General features: G+C 55.0%; 1 protein-coding gene across 2 annotated transcripts in view; it reads left to right on the top strand.

Annotated features, from left to right (window-relative positions):
- SLC9A1 (solute carrier family 9 member A1) overlaps positions 1-18,105 on the top strand; it is a 49,347-nt gene that overhangs the window by 9,840 nt on the left and 21,402 nt on the right. The window contains exon 1 of one of the 2 annotated variants that reach the window (XM_027619896.1): positions 697-817. The exons of the other annotated variant lie outside the window; for it this stretch is intronic. The gene's annotated coding sequence lies outside the window, so the exon portion shown is untranslated. Of the gene's footprint in view, positions 1-696; positions 818-18,105 lie in introns of those variants that run through there. 2 annotated transcript variants of the gene reach the window in all.

Genomic DNA, 18,105 nt, shown 5'->3' with positions numbered 1-18,105 from the left:
TTTTTAATGTGTGTTGGGAGTGGGCTGGGGCCAGAATCTCCTTTCTGTGGCAGATTTATTTTTAAAATATGAATAAATAAAACATGTTTGTGGTCAAAACAAAACAAACAGAAATAAAACTCACAGTACAGAAGGGTATTAAGGTAAAAAGTAAAAGTTTCCCTCCTTACTTCTCTGATAACCCAACTGTCATACTTCCCGGAGTTAACTTTCTTGTGCTACTTTTCATAAATTCTCTATGCATATATGAGTGTGGGAGTATGAGGATAGATTTAGTTTTCATAAAACCACTTGTGTAAAAGAAAAGAATTCTAGGCTGGGACCTGGATCCTAGTCTTAGCTCTGCCTCTTTCTTGCATATTGACCTATGGTAGGTCATTTTGCCTCCCTGGGCCTTAATTTTCCTATCTGTCGATTTCAGTTGTTGAAAGGCCTCTCCGGGACTTTCCAGCAGGAAAGGCAGTCATCCCAGATGAGCCTCTGCTCTGGTGAGGCCCAGGGCAGACGGAGGCCCTTTGGGAGACGGCCCACTGCCGTCATTAGCCCTGCCTTCAGAGTATAGAATTCTCAAGTACTGGATCGTGGTCCTCTCCAACTCCAGCTCAGGGTTACGGGATTAAATGAACGGGTTCGCAGAGAGCCAGCTGTGTTGCTGGGGAAGTAAGACAACAACACAAGAGAGGAAGCACAGGTAGGAAAGTGTGTGGCTCAGGCTGGGATGATGGGGGCATTGGATTGGAGCAGGAGAGATGAGGGAAGGTTTCCTGAAGGAGTAGTCCTGAGGAGCGGGCCAGGGGCAGAAGAGGAGCATCGTTCGGTAAGGCTTGCTTTTTTTTGTTTCGTTTTAAGATTTTATTTATTTATTTGTCAGAAAGAGAGAGAGGGAGTGGCAGGCAGAGGGAGAAGCAGGCTCCTTGCTGAGCAAGGATTCTGATGTGGGACCCTGGGATCATGACCTGAGCAAAAGGCAGATGCTTAACTGACTGAGCCACCCAGGCATCCCAGTAAGGCTTGCTTTTGGAAGGGAATCTGGCTTAGGTGGGAGAATGGACTGGATGACCTGCTTTTCTTCTAGGATCTAGGTCTCTAAGATACTTTTTTATTATTTATTTATTTATTTATTTTTAAGTGAGTTCTACACCAGATGTGGGGCTCTAACTCACGATAAGCGTCGCATGCTCCACCAATTGAGCCAGCGAGGTGCCCCTAAGAGTCTTTCAAGTCCATGATGGAGGTCAGGGGACTTGTGGACCCCCCCCCCCCCAAAATAGTCTGTAGACGTGGTATATATTTTTATCAGAGAGAGTAGTACTAGCCACAGATTTTCCGAGGGATCTGTAGCCCCACAAAGTTGAAGAGCTTTGGCATTTTGTGCTGTGAAAATTTGAAGAAAGGTAAAGGACTTTGGTTGGGCAAAGTGTAATACTGAACCCTCGGGTGAGTGGGATTTGCCGAGGGGACTGCAGAACTCATTCTAGGGAAGGGGAATGAACCCAGTCAGGATGAGTAAGCTGTGTCCTGGAAAAAGAAAAAGGAAATTGACCCTGTAAAATAGAGAAAAGCTTTTCTGGATTGGGGATCAAAGCAGATGCAGCAGACTCCTGCCCTGCCCTCCTGTGCAAGCAGGGAAGGTGCTGGGCTCCTTCTGCCCCCAGGGTCTGCTAGGTTTCCGTGGTGAGTTCAGTTCACACCCCAGAAGGTAATTCACGCCTCTCCCCCTTTTTCCTAAAGTGACTAGGGCCCAAACACACCTCTGAGTCTGTTAGGGGAAGCAGCTACCTTTGAGGCAGCAGAAACAAGGGATTGCCTCTGAAGGGGACAGGCTTTGAGGGCACAGTGCTGGGCCGCCCTGGTTGACCTCTGTTGTTTCCTGGACTGAGGACGCTTTATCTCTCGCTCTCACCCTGTTTCTGGGAGTGAAAGTAGAGACTGTTTTTCTACCTGCAGAATACTAGAGGTAGAAAGAACCTACGGTAACCTGGGGCCCCGGGGCCCAGAGGGGAGATGGAGATGTTTTCATCTCATCCTCTTATTTTCCACTTGAGGCCCAGAGAGGATGTGCCCAGAGCCACACAGGAGTTTAATGGCAGAGGGGGGAGGGCTTTCCCTGCTCTCTTAACTAATAACGCAGGGGTCTCTGGGCAGTAAGAGCTGGGCCAATACGAGGGGCTGTGGTCTTTGGCCTGGATGTTGGTTTCTAAGCCTTGGTAATGCTGATGGGCCCTTTCAGCCTAAGAAGGGCAGCTTCCTGCTGGAGTATCTATCTGAGAGCTGTTCCTGGCAGGGAAGCCATTTGACCTTGGCCCCATAGCCCCTTGCAGGAGAACCAACTGCAAGGCTTTGGACTCCGTCACAAGCCAGTGTTGAGCCTGGGTGCTGTGCTTTTTCTAGCGTCTTTGCCATCAAACCAGGCAAGGCATCGAGATCTTATCTTTTGAGTCCTGGGCGAGGGCTGGCAGGAATCTGGATGCTGGACCGGGTAGGCAGGATGTCTGCTTGAGGCGGAGCCAGCTCACCTCACTGAGCACAGCCCAAGACTCCTGTTACAGCGCAGTGGAGGAGGGGAGCAGGCAGTCCACCCCACCCTCCCCTGGCCAGGCTGGCTGGTGGACCAAGCAAAGATGCCATGAGAACCACTTCTTTTGAGGAACTCAGGGACCAGTCTGAGAAGTGCCATATAGATGCAGCACAGTTAGGCAGTAGAAAGTGGGAGTGATTTGAGGTGCAGATGGGATTCTGTGAGGGCTTAGAAGAGGCAAAAAAGGCCTTACCACCTGGGAGGATGGGGGGAGGGGGTTTTGTGGAAGTGACAGTTGAACTAACCCTTGAAGAATAAGTAGGATTTAGATAATGCTTGAGTGAGACAGGTCTCACTGGGCACAGCCAGAAGCTTCTACTTGGGGCAGGACCTTTGAATTACAGAGGAGTGTCCCCGAGCAGCTTCCTTTGGAAACATGGTGGTTAGGAACACGGGCTTTGCCACGCCACAGACTTGGGTTCAAATCTCAGCTCTACCACTTTGTGGCACCGTGACTTGGGCAAGTTACTTCCCCTCTTGGAGTCTCAATTTGATCACATGGTGTAACACCTGGCAGCAATGTTGGAAGGATTTGGGGAGAGTACCCTTGTAAGATGGTTGTCACAGAGTTTGGCACATTCCAGACACACGATAAATGGTGGCACTCAGGAATCCCTCTGGGATCAGGAGGAAGAGAAATACTGGCTTGTTTTCTCTGACTCCTGAATCACCCATTAACTGAATAATTGCTCAGCAAGACTTACGCCCTGCTGTGTGTCCAGTGCTGGGCTAAGCGCAGGGGCGAGGTGGCTACGGAGAAATCGTATTTATCCTTTCAATGAGTATGCTCCTAAGGTGGCTAGAGTACTTTCCAGCATGCATCAGGAAGCCCTCTGGGGAGATGCTGTTCTCCTTTTTACGAGTGCGGAGACCGAGGTCCCAGGAGGTTAGGTGGTTTGCCCAGGAGCAGAAAGCCTGACTGTGGCCTTCATTCGAGGTCCTGTGCTGTTTCTCTTACGTGACAGTCATTTCCCAATCTAGCTGTAGTAGCAAGACTTATCACTTGAAACATTTAATGAGCAAAGCACGATCTTGTATGACAACTTGACGTGTAGCTATAAAAGCACTGAATTTTGCAGAACAGATGATGGTTTTTAAAATAGGCCCCGCTCTGATGAGGTGCCAGGTGAACTGTGCCAGTATGAAGGACAGAAGTTTCTGCCTCTTTGTAACGCCACCACCGTGGCTGAGCCTCAGTTTCTCTAGTGAAACAGGGAACGTGTGTAAAGCTCCAGGCCCAACATAAGCACTCAGAAATGGAAGCGGAAATGCGAATGATTGGAAGATGGTTTTGGGCATGAGAGCCAGAGGAGGGCATTGGTGACTGTCACCAGAACTGGTGTGGGCGGGCAGATGAGGCCGTGAGCTGAGGTGTCTGAGTGTGGTCTCAGCTGAGAGGGGGAGACACACATTTGACAAACACCGATCCGTGCCTCATAAATGCTGTGCTGGAGATGGAAAGATGAATAAATATAATCCCAGCCTCCCAGGAGGGACTGACACATACACAGGCGCTTGAGCTGTGCTGTGAAATGTCACCTCAGGGCCCCGCAGGGCCGTGGGTGCACAGGAGGAGATGGGTGGGGGGTGGTTCAGAGAAGGCTCCCCAGGCTTTGAGCTGAGCCGCGAAGGTTAAGCAGGAGTTTGCTCACAGGGAGGGTGGAGCTGGAGAAAGGCACAGAGGTGGAAATAATGCAGAACCATAGATAATGCAGAGCTGTTGACCTTTGCTTGTGAAACCCATTGGGGCATCCCCCCCCCGCCTTAACCTCAGCCCCACACACATTCACCCTCCTGCCTGGTTGGGCAGAGAAGCCAAGGCTCCCTGCGGGGCTGTGAGCACCAGTGCTGGGCATCGCTGGATGTGGCGGCAAGGAGGGAGCTCCTGTCGTCTGGGACCTCCTGAGCGCCTGGCCTTGTGTGGGGGGTTGTGCGCGGTACATTGTTGTCCCAGTGTCATGGCTGCCCTGAGGGTATGAGGCCTGGTGTGTGCCTTTACCGGCTTTACAGCTGCCTCGGGGAGCAAGGGTGCCCAAACATTGCCGTGCCACGACCTCAAAACCTAGGACTTCAGGGAGAGGGGAGATGTGGCTGGCATGAGGACGGAGCAGAGGCCTTTGGGCAGGTGCCTTCGCAAGACCTCGGGGGCGGGGGGTGGGGGTTGTGGATCAGGCGAGGGTCGCCACACCAGCCAAGGCTCTGAGCAGCGGGTGTGAGTGGGCCGCCAGCCGGAGGTCGGGGAGAAGAGGAGGCCTAGCCAGCCAGGGTTGGGGCGGGGGGGAGTCTGAGCTGGGGGTCAGTGAGAAATAAGATTGGGTAGGTGGGCTAGTCTGGATTCCCAGGCATGGAGAACTCCAGCCAGAGGGCTCTTCAGGCTGCTGGAAAGTGTGGCCGCACAGATCCGAGGCTCGCCCTTCACTCTGGTTCCGTTTCTGCTCTCCCTGTCCAAGCCGCGAGGTCTCTAACCTGGTGACTCCGGTGGCCCCCTGAGCGGGCTCCTGGCTGCACTCCCCTCTGCCTGTAATCAGCTCTCCACGGAGCAGCCAGAGGGACTGTGCAGAAATGTAAACCAGAACTCAGCATTCCCCTGCCTCAGACCTTTCAAGTGCTTCCTGACGAACCTGGCATGAAATAAAATCCAGGAGAGGTGTGGCCACACCTCTCGACCTCACTGCCCGCCGTCCCTCCCCTACCTCGCTTACATCAGCAGCCTGGGTTTCTCAGGTGCCTGTGGCTTGCCAGGCCCATCCCCCCACAGGGCCCCTGTGCTTGCTCTCCCCTGCCTAGAAGACTGCTGCGGGCCAGCCCCGTGTCCAGGCCCGGGGTCGGAGGTCGTCTCTTCAGAGAAGCCTCCCTGGCCACCGAGTCTGATGTGTAGCACTCCTCTCCTCCCACATCAGACACTGTTCTGGGGGCTGAGGACACAGGCCGGAGCAAGACAAGGAGGCTCCTGGAGTCAGGGGCTCGCATGCCAGTGTGGGGCGTTGGGCAGTGGACACAACAGCGTCGTGCAGTGATAAGTATCCTGAAGAAAATTAATAGGAGAGAGATGTGCTCCTTTGGATGGTGAGCGAAGGCCTCTTTAAGGAGGTGGCTTTTGAGCTGAGCAAATGACAAGAAGGAGCTTGCCTTTCAAAGACCAGGGGCCCTGGGGAGGGCATGTTTGAGGAACCTGGAGGGAAGAGAGAGGGAGGGGGAAGGAAGGAGGTGTGGTGTGAGAATGGAAGGGAGGACAGGGGTCAGATTGGGTTGGGTTGGCTTTGGGTTGGCTTCTAGAGGCTGTGTGGTGCCATCGAAGGCTTTTGATCAGGGTGATGTGGTCTGGCCTGGGGAGGGGTGTGCAGTCTGGGAGCCAGAGATGGAGAGTTGGCTCTGGCTTGGCCCTGGCCTCAGTGAACTGAGCAAAGCAGGTCCCTGGCCCACAGTCACTCGGCCCAGGTCTGTGAGAGCAACAGGTGTGAAGCTTCCAAGCAGACACCTGTGGCCAGGCCACAGTGGGACAGAAGCTCCAGCCTGGGAGAGCCATTCCCAGGGAGGGGTGACCAGGGAGCGGGAGCAGAGCAGGAGGGGGTGAGGGCACATGAGGAGGGGAGGGGCTGAGCGGGAGCCAGGCTCTGCTGGACTCCTGCCTCTTCCTCCCCTGCCCCACCCCAGTGCCTGCAGGCAGGCGGTCACCGGACCTGTCCTGTGCACGCCTTGGTGCGGCCAAGTGCCAGGACTCCGACATGCCTGTTCCCTGCTGAATCCTAGGGTCCCATGTGACCTGGGGGGCCTCCAGGCCCAGAAAGACCAGGCCTCGAATCAGAGAATCAGACTTTATTGTTAGGAAGGTGCTGGGGACTGAGTGAGGGATCCAGGTGGTAAGATGGAGAAAGATAAGGGGGTTGGGATCAAGAGGCATAGACTTGCTGGCTCTTACAGCAGGGGGGGCCTGGCTTGCAGCCCTGGGGAGGGTCCTCCACAGTGCCGTGGAGAGCACCTGGCAGGAAGGCCGGCGCATGCTCAGTGAGCAGTGACAGAGCCTGGCCCAACCCCCTCATCCCACAGAGGAGGAAGCAGAAGGCTAGAGAGGAAATGACTTGCCCACAGGCCAGGAGGCAACAGAGCTGGGGTTAGTTCAGGTCTCCCAAGCCCCTAGTCCAGAGGCCTTCTGTAATGGTGTCAGTGGGTCTTCTTTCCCCCACCATTCCCTCGGGACCAGCCCCCTGTTCCCTCTGCAGGTGAGGCGGCTGCCCGTGGGCGCCGCAGCTTCTCTTCAGCTGGCCTCTGACCTCTGAGCACCTACTGTGTGTCAGCACATCTGTGCAGGCAGGAGCTCCCCCCCCCGCCCCACCGCCAGTCGTGCTGACAGGTGTGTGCGGGAGGTAGACGTGTGAACAGCCATGGTCCAGGCTGAAGTGACACGGGGAGGCGGCACAGTGCGGCGTGGGCCCTGGTGGCAGACGGGCCTTGGTTCTGGCCCTGCCACTTAAAATGTAGTGGTGACAAGGCCTGAACCTAAGTTGGGAAAGATCAGGAAGGCCTCTGACTCAATGTAGGGGAGTGTGGATCTTTCTTGTAGTGACGGGAACTGGAGAGGTTTTGTGGTGAGGCATGATCACAGCTGGCCTGTGTTGAGGATGAAGGTTCTCCTAGCAGGTGGAGAAAGGACTAGAAGTTTCTTGCAGTGTTCTTGGCTCTGGGAATTTTCCGCCTCCTCCCTCCATAGATAATTATCCTTCCTAAGAAACTGATCAGATGGGAAACTGCAGGAAATGGTTTGGGACAAGGATTGTGTAGGAGTTGGGGGGTGGGGAATGAAAAGGATGTAGCAGGAGGGGGAACATGCCTAGCAGCAGGAGGTGGTTCCCTTGGAAGGAGGAGGGAGGGAGCCTGGGCAGGCTAGGAATTGAGAGCAGAGTGGGCGGCTCCAGAGGAGCCAAGTTCCTCAAAGTTCCTCTGCTCCCCTGGTGAGGAAGGGGATGAGATTGACTGGCAGGGTCAGCTTTCCTGAGTCAGCATGAGGCTGTGTAGTCCAGCAGCCTCAGCACCGGGCCAGGTGTCAGAGCCAAGGCCAGGCCCAGCTCTGCTGCTCAGCCGTCCTTCCACATCTGAAATTCCGTCACTGTGGGCCGGGGCCGGTGAGGGCAAGTGGGTGTGTCCCGGGTACCCTGTCCTGGCACAGAGCACCCCTCCCGACCCAGCTCCCAGCAGGCCCGAAGCTTTAGTGGTGGGCCTGGTCTCTGCTCCCCGTGGGCCTTGCTGGTGTGCTGAGGCTTCCAGGGAGCGAGGCTCGTGTCCACGTGAGCAGGTGACTGAATCACAGCCACGGTGATTAGCAGTGAGGAGCAAGCAGGGGCAGGGCTGCCAGTGCAGCGCCTGGAGGGGAGAGCGTCGAGGCCTCCTTCTGTACAGTCAGTACAGGATCAGTAGAGCCTGGTGGCTTAAGGTCGTCAGAGTCTAGCCGACCTGGCTTTGAACCCCAGCTGCACCACCTGCCAGCTAACCGACCTTAGGCTGAGTACCTGACCTGTGAACATCATTCGTCTGTACATAACTCTCCCTTGCATGTTTTTTTAAATCTTTCCCCCCCTCTATTTAACTGAGGGATAACGTACATAAATACATACAGAAGAGTGCACTCATCTTAAAGTGATCGGCTCAGTGACTATTTACAAATGTTTGCAACCATGTTAACAAGCCAGTCAAGATAGAGGATATCTATGTACCCACCCCCCCAAAGTCCCCTCCTGCCCTTCCCGGTCTGTACCCCCACATTCCTCTGAGGTAACCACTGTTCTGAGCCCTGTTGGCATCAGTTGGTTTTACCTGTTCTTGACCTTGATACAACTGGAGTCAGACAACAGGTACTCTCTTGGGTCTGGCGTCTTTCGCTCTGCCTGTCCAGGAGGTTGCTCTTTGTCGTCACATGCACGAGAGCTTGTCCCTTCTGTCGCTGTGCAGCACTGCCTGGTATGAAGAAGCCACAGCGGCTCACTCGCCTGCTCCTGGGCATCCGGGTTGGCTCCCATTTTTGACAGTTAATGAAAGAAGCTGCTCTGAACATTCTTTATATTCCGAAGGGTTTTGTGAAAATTAAATGAAATAAAAAAAAAAAAGAAAATTAAATGAAATAATCTACTACGGTAAAGTGTTTAATACTGAGTTTAGACTTAGAGCACGTGCTCACAAAACTTTTCTCCCGGATTTTTGATGTTGTTGTTCATAAAAAGGAAACAAAAATTCAAACACTATCTAAGTGTGTAAAGAAAAAATGCCAGTCCTCTCCCTTTCACTCACCTGCTCCTTAGAGCTGATCACTTCGCAGTTCAGTGTGTTTGCCTGGACTTTGCTGTTGTGTGAAGTTCTTTTTTTTTTTTAATTTATTCATTTATTTTTAGAGAGAGAGAGGGAGAGAAAGAGTGTGCATGGTAGGGGGCGGGGTGCAGAGGGAGAGAGAAGCTTAAGCAGACTCCATGCTGAGTGCAAGCCCGATGTGGGGCTCGAGCTCACCACCTGAGGTCATGACCTGAGCTGAAACCAAGAGTCAGACGCTTAACCAGCTGCACCACCCAGGTGCCCCTGAAGTTCTTTTTAATAAAAATAGTTTCATAGTACTAATTGTGCTGTTCCTATTCTTTTACAACTTTTTTTTTTTTTATTAAGTTTGACTTTTTAAGAGTCCCCTTAGCTGCATTGAAGGAGCAGCTCCAAGAGGGACGGCCTGGGACGAGCTCCTGAACCAGCCGGTCGGGGCCCTCTGCTCTGGCCTGGCAGGGCCGCTTTCAGGCTTTCCTCCGTGTGGAACCCAGGGTTCGGCTTCTGGAACCCTGGCTGCAAGTCCTGGCTCTCCTGTGCCCTGTTTGGGTGTGTTCTTGGGCTTCTGTGCCCTGAGCTTTGGTTTTCTTGTCTTTAATGCAGGAGAACCCACACCTGCCTCATACGGATGCCATGAAGTCTAAACCTAAATGCGATAATGTGCGGGAAAGATCAGCATTAGGGTAGGAGATAACAAATAGCAGAGTACAAAGTGGAAAGTACAAGGTGGAAAGTGACACGTGTGCTGCTTAGTATGTAAAATCACGGGCTTTCAGAGCTAGAGGCCTCTGAGAAGTGAGCCCAGCCTGCCCTCTTACCTGGGAGGAAACCATGGTCCAGGGAAGGCTGCAGAGGCAGCGAGTGTTGGAGCCAGAACCAAGCCAAGGGGGACGTCGGCCCCGCAGCTTCTGAGCTCCCCCCCACTTCCCAGCAGAGGGGATGTCCGCCGTCCTCTGGTCCAGGAGGATGGGGAAGCAGGAAGTTGGGGCAGAGGCGGGGGCGCTCGGGTGGGGAAGGAGATGCTGCCCCAGTCTAGGCTACAGCCTTCTCCATCCTAACTGTGCCCCCAAATCCGGACCTCTGTCCATTCCCTGGCCCCACAGAGTTCACTTCCTCCCCCTAAGGAGCCAAACCAGCACCCCTGCTCCCTGCCCCCTCCTGCAGGTAATAGCCTGGAGTTGTGTAGTCTCTGAGGCTTCTTCTAGCTCGGTGTTTGGATCTCCGGAGCCTTCGTGCCCGCCGCGCCCCCCCCCCCCAGCTTTTATAAGAGGATAGAGAGGGTTCCCCCAGGCCTATGAGCTGATGGCCTAGACTGAGGTCTGGAATCTGGAAGCAAAACCCTGACCAGCCTGGGCTGGGGTCTGTGCCTCATTCACCCTGCTCCTCCCCAGGAAGAATTGGCACAATATGATTTGCACAGAACCGGCCCAGGTGGGCTCCCCTCCCCCCCTGTATTTGGCCAGCACGCTCAGTACCAGGCGCACCGAGGCAGAAGTGGCTCCTTGGGCTCTGGCTCCCGCCTCTTTTGGAGCCACAGCTCATTATAAAAGCACCGTGACAGTGATATCAGGTTGCTGGGCAGGGCCGCTGGGAGTGCCTTGTTGGTCCAGGGTGGGGTGGGAGCCCTCGGATCCCCTTTCAGGGCGAGGCTGTGGAGTGACCCATGTTCTAGTGGCAGTGAGTGGTGACGTCACAGAAGTCCCGAGCAAAGACCAGCAGGCACCGCCTGGAGCTCTCGCCTTGTGTGGCCCTGTTTTGGGCTCTCTGCCTTCAGCATCTTGGGTGGGCCTCACCTGATCCTGTGAGGCGAGTGGCGGTGTCCTCCACTCATTTTATAAATGAGAACCCCAAGGTCGGGAGAGGTTAACTAACTTACCCAGGGTTACAAGAAAGTGCTGGAACCGAGCAACCTTGAATCCTAAGAAACCAGAGTGAAAGAGCCATGTGAGGTTGTCTGGTCCTGTCACCGCATGGCTGAGCAAACCCAGGCCCAGAGTGCAGGCACATGGGGATTGGCACCCAGGGCCAGTACTCTTTCCGTTCCGTGGATAATAACCATAGTTAGTACCATAGTGGGTTCCCCAGCCTGCTCCTTTGAATGTTCTGAGACCGTCTAGTTAGGGCCATCTTTTGGAGAGTTGAGAAAATAGTCATCCAGCTTATTTTTTCTGTGGCTCAGATGAGGAACGTGGTTGAGAAATGCCCCAAGGACAAGCCTCCGGCCGCTCTGGAGTCTGCTTCCTGGGCCTGAATCCCTCTTCATCCTGCCCCCTACCAGCAAGGTGGCCTTGGGCAGGTGGCCTAGCCCCTCTGAGCTGCAGGTTCCTTGTCAGTGATGGGAGTGTGATAGCGCCTCCCTCACCGGACGGTTTGAAGGTGAAGGAGCCCGCAGTGAGTGCCATGATCATCCACATCCCCATCTCAGGAAGACGCTGCGCTCATCTCATGACTGAGCCGCTCAGAAACCAGGGCTCCAGCCTGAGTTCCGGGCCCTTCCTGTCCCGCCCTGCAGTGCTGCTTCCTGGTTCCTGCTGCCACAGGCATCCCCCACCCCCAGGTGCCTTGTGCACGGTCGTACAGTGGGCCCTGCTCAGGTGGGAGGCTTGCTTCACTTCTTCCCGGGCATGGGACAGTGACTTCTGTGGGGCACACCGGTGGCCGGCAGGTAGGCAGGCCAGCAGCCTCTCCACCTGTCTGGGACCTTGCCCCTGTGTGCTCGGCTCGTCACCGATGGGCTCCCGGCCTCCAGCCGGGCCCTCCCTGCATGGCCCCATGTGGGCTGGACTCCAGAACCTCTGCCCTACGGATGAGAGCGGCAGCAGGAAGCAGTCTGACAGGTCATTTCCTATTGAGCCGTCTGGTGTGAGGGCAGCCCTCAGCCTTTGGGGTCAGGCCGTCCTGGAATCAAGTATCAGCTGTGTTGCTTCCTGGCTGGGTGCCACGGGGGCAAGTTCTTTAAACTCCAAGCTTCAGTTTCTCCTTTGGAAAATGGAAATAGTGCCTACCTTACGGCATTGCTGAGGCCAAATGAGTAAACACAGGGCTTGGTGACTGTTCTCCCTTCTCATGCTGGCACTCAGCTCGTGGCCACACTGTGTCCCCCACGGCAGTGTGTGCAAGTGTTACGCAGGGGCCTCGCGGGCCTCACCCAGGCCTGGGAGGTGCCTCCAGGGGAGTTCTGTTACTCTTCCCTGGGGTACCAGCCAGCTCCTGGTCTCCCCTGGCAGATCACAGAGCCGGGGCATATTGGTCCTGCTGGGGATCTCAGAGGGACCCAGGAGTTTAGAGAGGGTGGGTGTCTCACTCCCAAGGTCACATGGCAAGCAAATGACAGCCTGAAGTGAACCGGGTCTCCTCTTCCCAGCCCAGCAGGATAGAGAGCCAGGGCTCAGAGCTGGAGGAAGCATGCTGGGCTGTGGCTCTGGAGTCAGAAAGCCCCAACTGTAGGGCCTTGGTTCAGTCTCTTCACCGCTCCCTGCCTCGGTTTCCTCAGCTGCAGAATTGTACCGAGGTCAGAGAACCTTAAGGGGACTCATGCAGTGAGGTGTACAGCACATCACAGCGAAGTACTCAGTAAAAGGTAGTTGTAAAAAAAAAAAAGGTGGGAGGGCGCCTGGGTGGCTCAGTTGGTTAAGCGACTGCCTTCGGCTCAGGTCATGATCCTGGAGTCCCGGGATCGGGTCCCGCATCGGGCTCCCTGCTCGGCAGGGAGTCTGCTTCTCCCTCTGACCCTCTCCCCTCTCATGCTCTCTCTCTATCTCATTCTCTCTCTCAAATAAATAAATAAAATCTTAAAAAAAAAAAAGGTGGGAGTAATGAGGGGTGCACTGTGTTGTACGTGAGGACTGGCTTTGGAGTATGAGGCCTTGGTGTGCATCCCGACTCTGCCAACACCTTGCTGTGTGACCTTGGCTGAGGTCCTGCCCTCTCTGAGCTTTATTCTTTGCATCTGTGGAATGGAGGGGTTGGGCTGGAATGGAAGCCCGTGGAAGACCGTGTCTCCTCAGACCTCCTATGGCTTCTTACTGAGGTTCTTACTGAACCCCAGGAGAGGCCTGACCTCCCTTTGCTGTTCCTGTCACCCTGGGCCCTCCTGGCACCAGGACCGAGGCCTGCAGCCAGCCATGTCCTCAACCTTTCTCTGCAGTGTCCTCTAAAGGGCAGCCTCCTCTGAGCATGCTCAGCTCTCCCCACTCAGCACATCTCCTGGCTCTTAGAGGCCGGAGGTGACAAAGTCTCCCAGTGGGCAGGGAGAGGAGACAGGGAGAGGCCCTCCAAGTGTGCCCTCTTGTGTTTCCCTCCTCCTGATGCTCAGCCAGCTGGGCTGTTTTCTAAGTGTGTGGGAGCCTTTCAGGGCACCCCCAGGAGATGGATGCCTTGGGCACCTGCTTAGGGGAAGCTCTGGCCTCCCACCCTGCCAGCCTGCCTCTGGGACCCGCTGCTGAAGTTTTGGGGAACCTGAATCTGCACGGCCCAGCTATATCCGCAGCTCCTGTGACCTGTACTCAGGTAGCCTAGAAGGCAGTTTTACAGATTTTAAAGGGGACAAGAAACAGGTTCAGTGGGGATCCAGGGGGCTTCTGCCTCCTCTCAGCCTCCCTTTGCCTCTCCTCAGCCTCCCCCCGACCTCGCTGTCTCCCCTCTGCCTCGACCCAACCTCCCCCAGCCTCTACTCAGCCTCACCCCGACCTCCCCCTCTGCCTCCCCTCCTGCCTCCCCTCTGCCTCCTCGACCCTTGCCCTCAGCCTCCTTCAGCACCTCTGTAGGCTTCTGCCAGCCAGGCTCAGCCTGGAACCAATGATGACAGGCACAGGGTAGCAAGCCCTGTTTCGGAGGGGCTGCCTCAGAAGGTGGCCCCGTCTCCCAGCTGGCTGCTTCCCTGACACCTGCGCCCTGGTGCAAGCAGGCCCTCTGTGGGCCCGGGGACCCGGGGTACAGAGATGAGACCATTGTCCTTTGCTGAGAGTTTTCTTTGGCAGTTCTTTGCTCCAGATACATAATCTCATTGGATCCTCAGAACAGCCCTTGTGGTAGAAATGATTATGAGCCTGCTTTTCAGATGAAGAAACTGAGATTCACCTGAGACTCAGAGCCCCTGCCAAGGAGAGACTCGGCTTGTAGGTGGCCGAGCCAGGAGACCAGGCCGCTGGTTCTCAGGATCATGCTTTCTCTTAACCACAGGGCTCCCGGCTGGCTGAATTTGGGTTGAAACCTTGGACAGATCCCTGAGGCAACTGTACCTCTGCTCGTTTTTCCAGATGTCGCCTTTCCCAGCGATGTCACTAAGGATCTTCCAGCCTGCACGTGGGACTGCCTCCCCAGGCCCAGTTGCTCTGCCTCAGTCCTCTAGAGCTCTAGCTGTCACTTGACTGCTGGGTCCTCCTCTCACTAGAGCCTGACTCCAGTGGAGGGCCCAGCCCCTCTGGTGGCATGATATTGCTACTGTGCTCTTGCAGAATGCAAGCCAGGTGGCAGCCACGCTGGGCCGCAGAGGAGGCCGAGCCCTGGAGAGCAGACATGCTCTGCTTCCCGGGAACAGGGAGGCCCCTTGCATCCCACCCCTCTGTCCAAGACCTGTCTTTCTCTTTGTCACGGCCACCTGGCGCCATGAACCTTGCTTACCGCCACGCTGGAGGGGAAGGAAGTGAGAGGCTCAGGGCAGTACTGTGATTGGCCAGAGATCACAGAGAAGTTCAGGTTTAGGGCTGGGACAGAAGCCAGCTCCTGTGTTGGTAGACCAGGGCTCTTTACACCAGCCCGTGCTTCTGGCTGTCCTGCTCCTCCTGAAGACTGTCCTGGGCCCAGATACTGCGCTTGTTGGCGTGGACAGAGATGGTGTGAAGTGCTTTGTCCAGTAGCAGAGCTCATGGGTCAGACGTCAGAGCTCGAAAGGCTCTCAACATGCCTCTGAGTATGGGGAAGGCCAGAGAAAGGCATGGGCTCGTTCAAAGCACCTCGTAAGTTGGTGGCATGGTCTAGATTGGAACCCAGGTCTCCGAATCCCCAGCCTGGGCTTGGCTCGGGCTCTTCTTCTCCCCAGATGTAGCTTTCTGGTCTCCTGAGGCATGTGGAGGTGGACCGGGGGTGGGCTCGCCCATCCTGCCGGAATCTGCAGGAGGCAGTGCAAGCTGCCCCCGGAGCCTAGACTCAACAACTCTGCGGCTGGACCGCTCTCCCCACTCCAGGGTGCTAGGCTGGGGTGGCCAGCACCATCTCTCATTATTTCTTTCCCAAGGTGCTTGAGGACAGGACTTTCACATCGTCCCAGACCAGAGCCTTTCAGTGACTCTGCCTGAGCACTGGATTGGGAGTCCGCAGTCCCAGGTTTGTGACCTGGCTCTGCTGCTACCCGTGTGATCTTGGGAGAGTGTCTGGACCTCTCTGAGCTTCTGTCTCTTCATCCGTTATCTACTGCCCAGAGAAATGGCTGCTTTGTGCCCACCTAGGTCATCACTTCCTTTCCAGCTTTCACTGTCACCTGTGCTCAGTAGAAACCCACTACCTGCAACATGCTTAGTCCCCACACCGCCTGCCTTTCCACACGCTGCTGCTTTGCCCAGAAGGCCTTCCCAGGGCGCTCCTAACCCCAGCTCCGCCTTCAGGCTCAGGCCAGCTCAGCTAGCATTGAATGCACATGAGCCCTACTGCCACACGCTGGAGACAAGGTTAAATCAGACTGGAATTCTGCCCTTGCACAGTCATGCGGGCTCAACAAAGAAGTCTTGGTCTTTGCCACATGCCAGGCTCTGTGCTAAGTGCCGGAGCGTCAAAGAGGATGAGGACAGGGTCCCTGCCCTTGAGAGCCGTCTGGAGGGGGAGACAACCCACCAACCACACAGTGTGAGCGGACTCTTAATGGAGGGCTGCAGGATTCCAGACTCAAGTGTGATGAGTTTCTGCCCCAGGGGCCATTTAGGGAAAGCTGCTGGAGGAACTGTGGCCTGTTGGTGGTCACTCTCCAGTGACCCACCAAACAAAGCCTCTGGTTTGCTCAGTGCTCTCCTATCTGTGGTCCCACATGGTCCTCACAACAACCTTGCTAGGTCATCAGGGCAGAAGATGATCAGATGAGCAAATTCTGATAGTGAGCCTACTGTGTGTTGGGCACAACTCTAGGTGCTGGGGGTACAACAGCAGTTGTGACAGTCTGCTCTCATGGAGGAGGACGGAGGACCCAGCATGCACAGACTTCAGGTAGTGGTGAGTGCTGTAGAGAAAGATAAACCAGGGTGAGTGGTTAGAGGGGGCCTGGGGAAGACCTCCCTGAGGAGGAGGCATTTGAGCAGGGACCTGAAAGATGGAGGGAATCTGTTCAACTATGTGGTGCAGTGTGTTTTAGGCAGAAGGAAGAGTAAATGCAAAGGCCCTGGGGTGGAATTGTTCTGTTCAAGGAAAAGCAAGGAGGCTGTAGAGCCAGAGAGGGGTTTGCCACTGGGTTGGAGGTGGGGTATAAGAGAATGGAGTCACGATGATTCCAGGGTTTGGGACGTGAGCAACTGAATGATACTGGGGCAGCGGGGACCACTATAGGAGGAGCGTGTTTGGTGGTAGGGAAATGAGAGTTCAGCTCCTGTGCCCTTGCCACTACGAGTCCACCCCATGCGCACCCAGACACACCAGCCTATGGGTCACCCGTGCCCACCCCTCCAGGCAGCCTCCTCATCTCTCAGGCCCTACCCCAAGCTCAGTCCCCTGAGAGTCATGTTCTCTCGTCAATGTCTTTCTGGCCCTTCTGAGAGGTCACCGAAAAGCCCAAGTTGCGGGGCAGCTGACAGCTCTTCTTTATCACTGCCGCCAGATCCTGGGAAGCACTGACTGAGCTGGGAGGGGCGGAAGGCCCCCCCCCCCCGCTCCATGCTTCCCTGGGTGCTGTGCTCTCTGTCCCACCCAGCCAGCGCCTCTGAAGCCTTGTCTTGTTCTCCCTTCAGAGCATGCCCCCCCCCCCCCCCCCCGGAGTAGCTGAAAACGGGACGCTGGGCCTCGCTTTCTACAGGGCTGTTGTCCTGGAAATGGTAGAATTTCTCTTTGCATTGCTTTGATGATTTTGTGGGCAAGTTCAAGTTATATATAATGGATCTAATTCATTGTTAAGCTGCTAAGCTGAGTGACTTTCACCTGGAAGGGACACGAAGGACAACAGGTATTTGGTATATTCAATTTCAGTTTTCTCCTAAATTTGCATTTTTGCAAACTCTACCCCACCCCCACTAAAGGAAAAGAAAAGAGAAATCCAGCTTTCCCAAGGTCTAAAGTTTCTGGAAATGGAACCTCTCTTACAGAGCATCTTGTTTTTTCCCCTACCCCTGCTGTGGGCAGGTGTGCTAAGAGCTCCTGCTGTGGCCTGCAGGTCCTGAGAACAGTCTTGGGAGGAGGAGGGCTGGGGGTGGGGATGGGCAGGGGAGAGGAAGCCTCACATCTGGGGAGCTACCCACTGGGCACCTGGAGAGGAAGGGGATGTGGCTTAAGTCCAGGTTTCATTCCAGCTCAAGTGTTCCGTGCTTTCACTTCTCCACACTGCATGGTTGAAATTCGGGGAGCCAAGGAGGGCCTCCTTTGCAAGGGGTGTGATTTAGGTTTCTCTGATGCCGATGGCCCTACAGGGTCAGGTGAAGGTACAGAAGAAGTGGAAGCAGAGGCCCTTGGTTTCACTGCCAGCCACAAGGGCAGGGCCTGCCTGGGGCTCTTTGTGGAGGATCTCAGTATGAGAAACCAGCCTTCATCCTAGTGCTGTCATGGAGGGACTGTTCAGTGTCCTATGGCACGGGCAAGGCCATGGGTAGGGTGAGATCACTCCAAAGGGGCTGGGGGGGCAGTGGGAGAGGAAGTAATCTTGGGTCTGAAACACTGCTCTGGGACCTTGGGGCAGTGTTCTCTTTACTTATCTTAAAATGGGGGATAATAGTACCTCCTGCATGAGGGTTGTTGAGAAAATTAAATGAGGTGCTTCAGTAAAGTGTTTGGGAATTTTGTATACCGAACTGTTCACGGTGTGGATATGAGGGTGGGAGGGTGTCTTGTGTAGCAGGTAAAGGGAAAGGAGGGGAATCACTGGGAGATCCTCCTCCTCCTTACGTACTTAGATCCTGTTGGGAAAAAGTTTTAAATGACCATGTGTTCTATGTATTTCCATTTTGAAAAAAAAAAAAAAATCAACAGAAACCAGTATGTATAGCATGTCCCTGCCAGGGACCCAAACCAGCCATAAGTCTTTGGAGCCTGAGGTCCTACCC

The sequence above is a fragment of the Zalophus californianus genome, chromosome 4, assembly GCF_009762305.2.
Source record: "Zalophus californianus isolate mZalCal1 chromosome 4, mZalCal1.pri.v2, whole genome shotgun sequence".
Lineage (NCBI taxonomy): Eukaryota > Metazoa > Chordata > Mammalia > Carnivora > Otariidae > Zalophus > Zalophus californianus.
The sequence above is the reverse complement of the archived record's forward strand: the minus strand, read 5'-3'. Positions and strand labels throughout refer to the sequence as shown.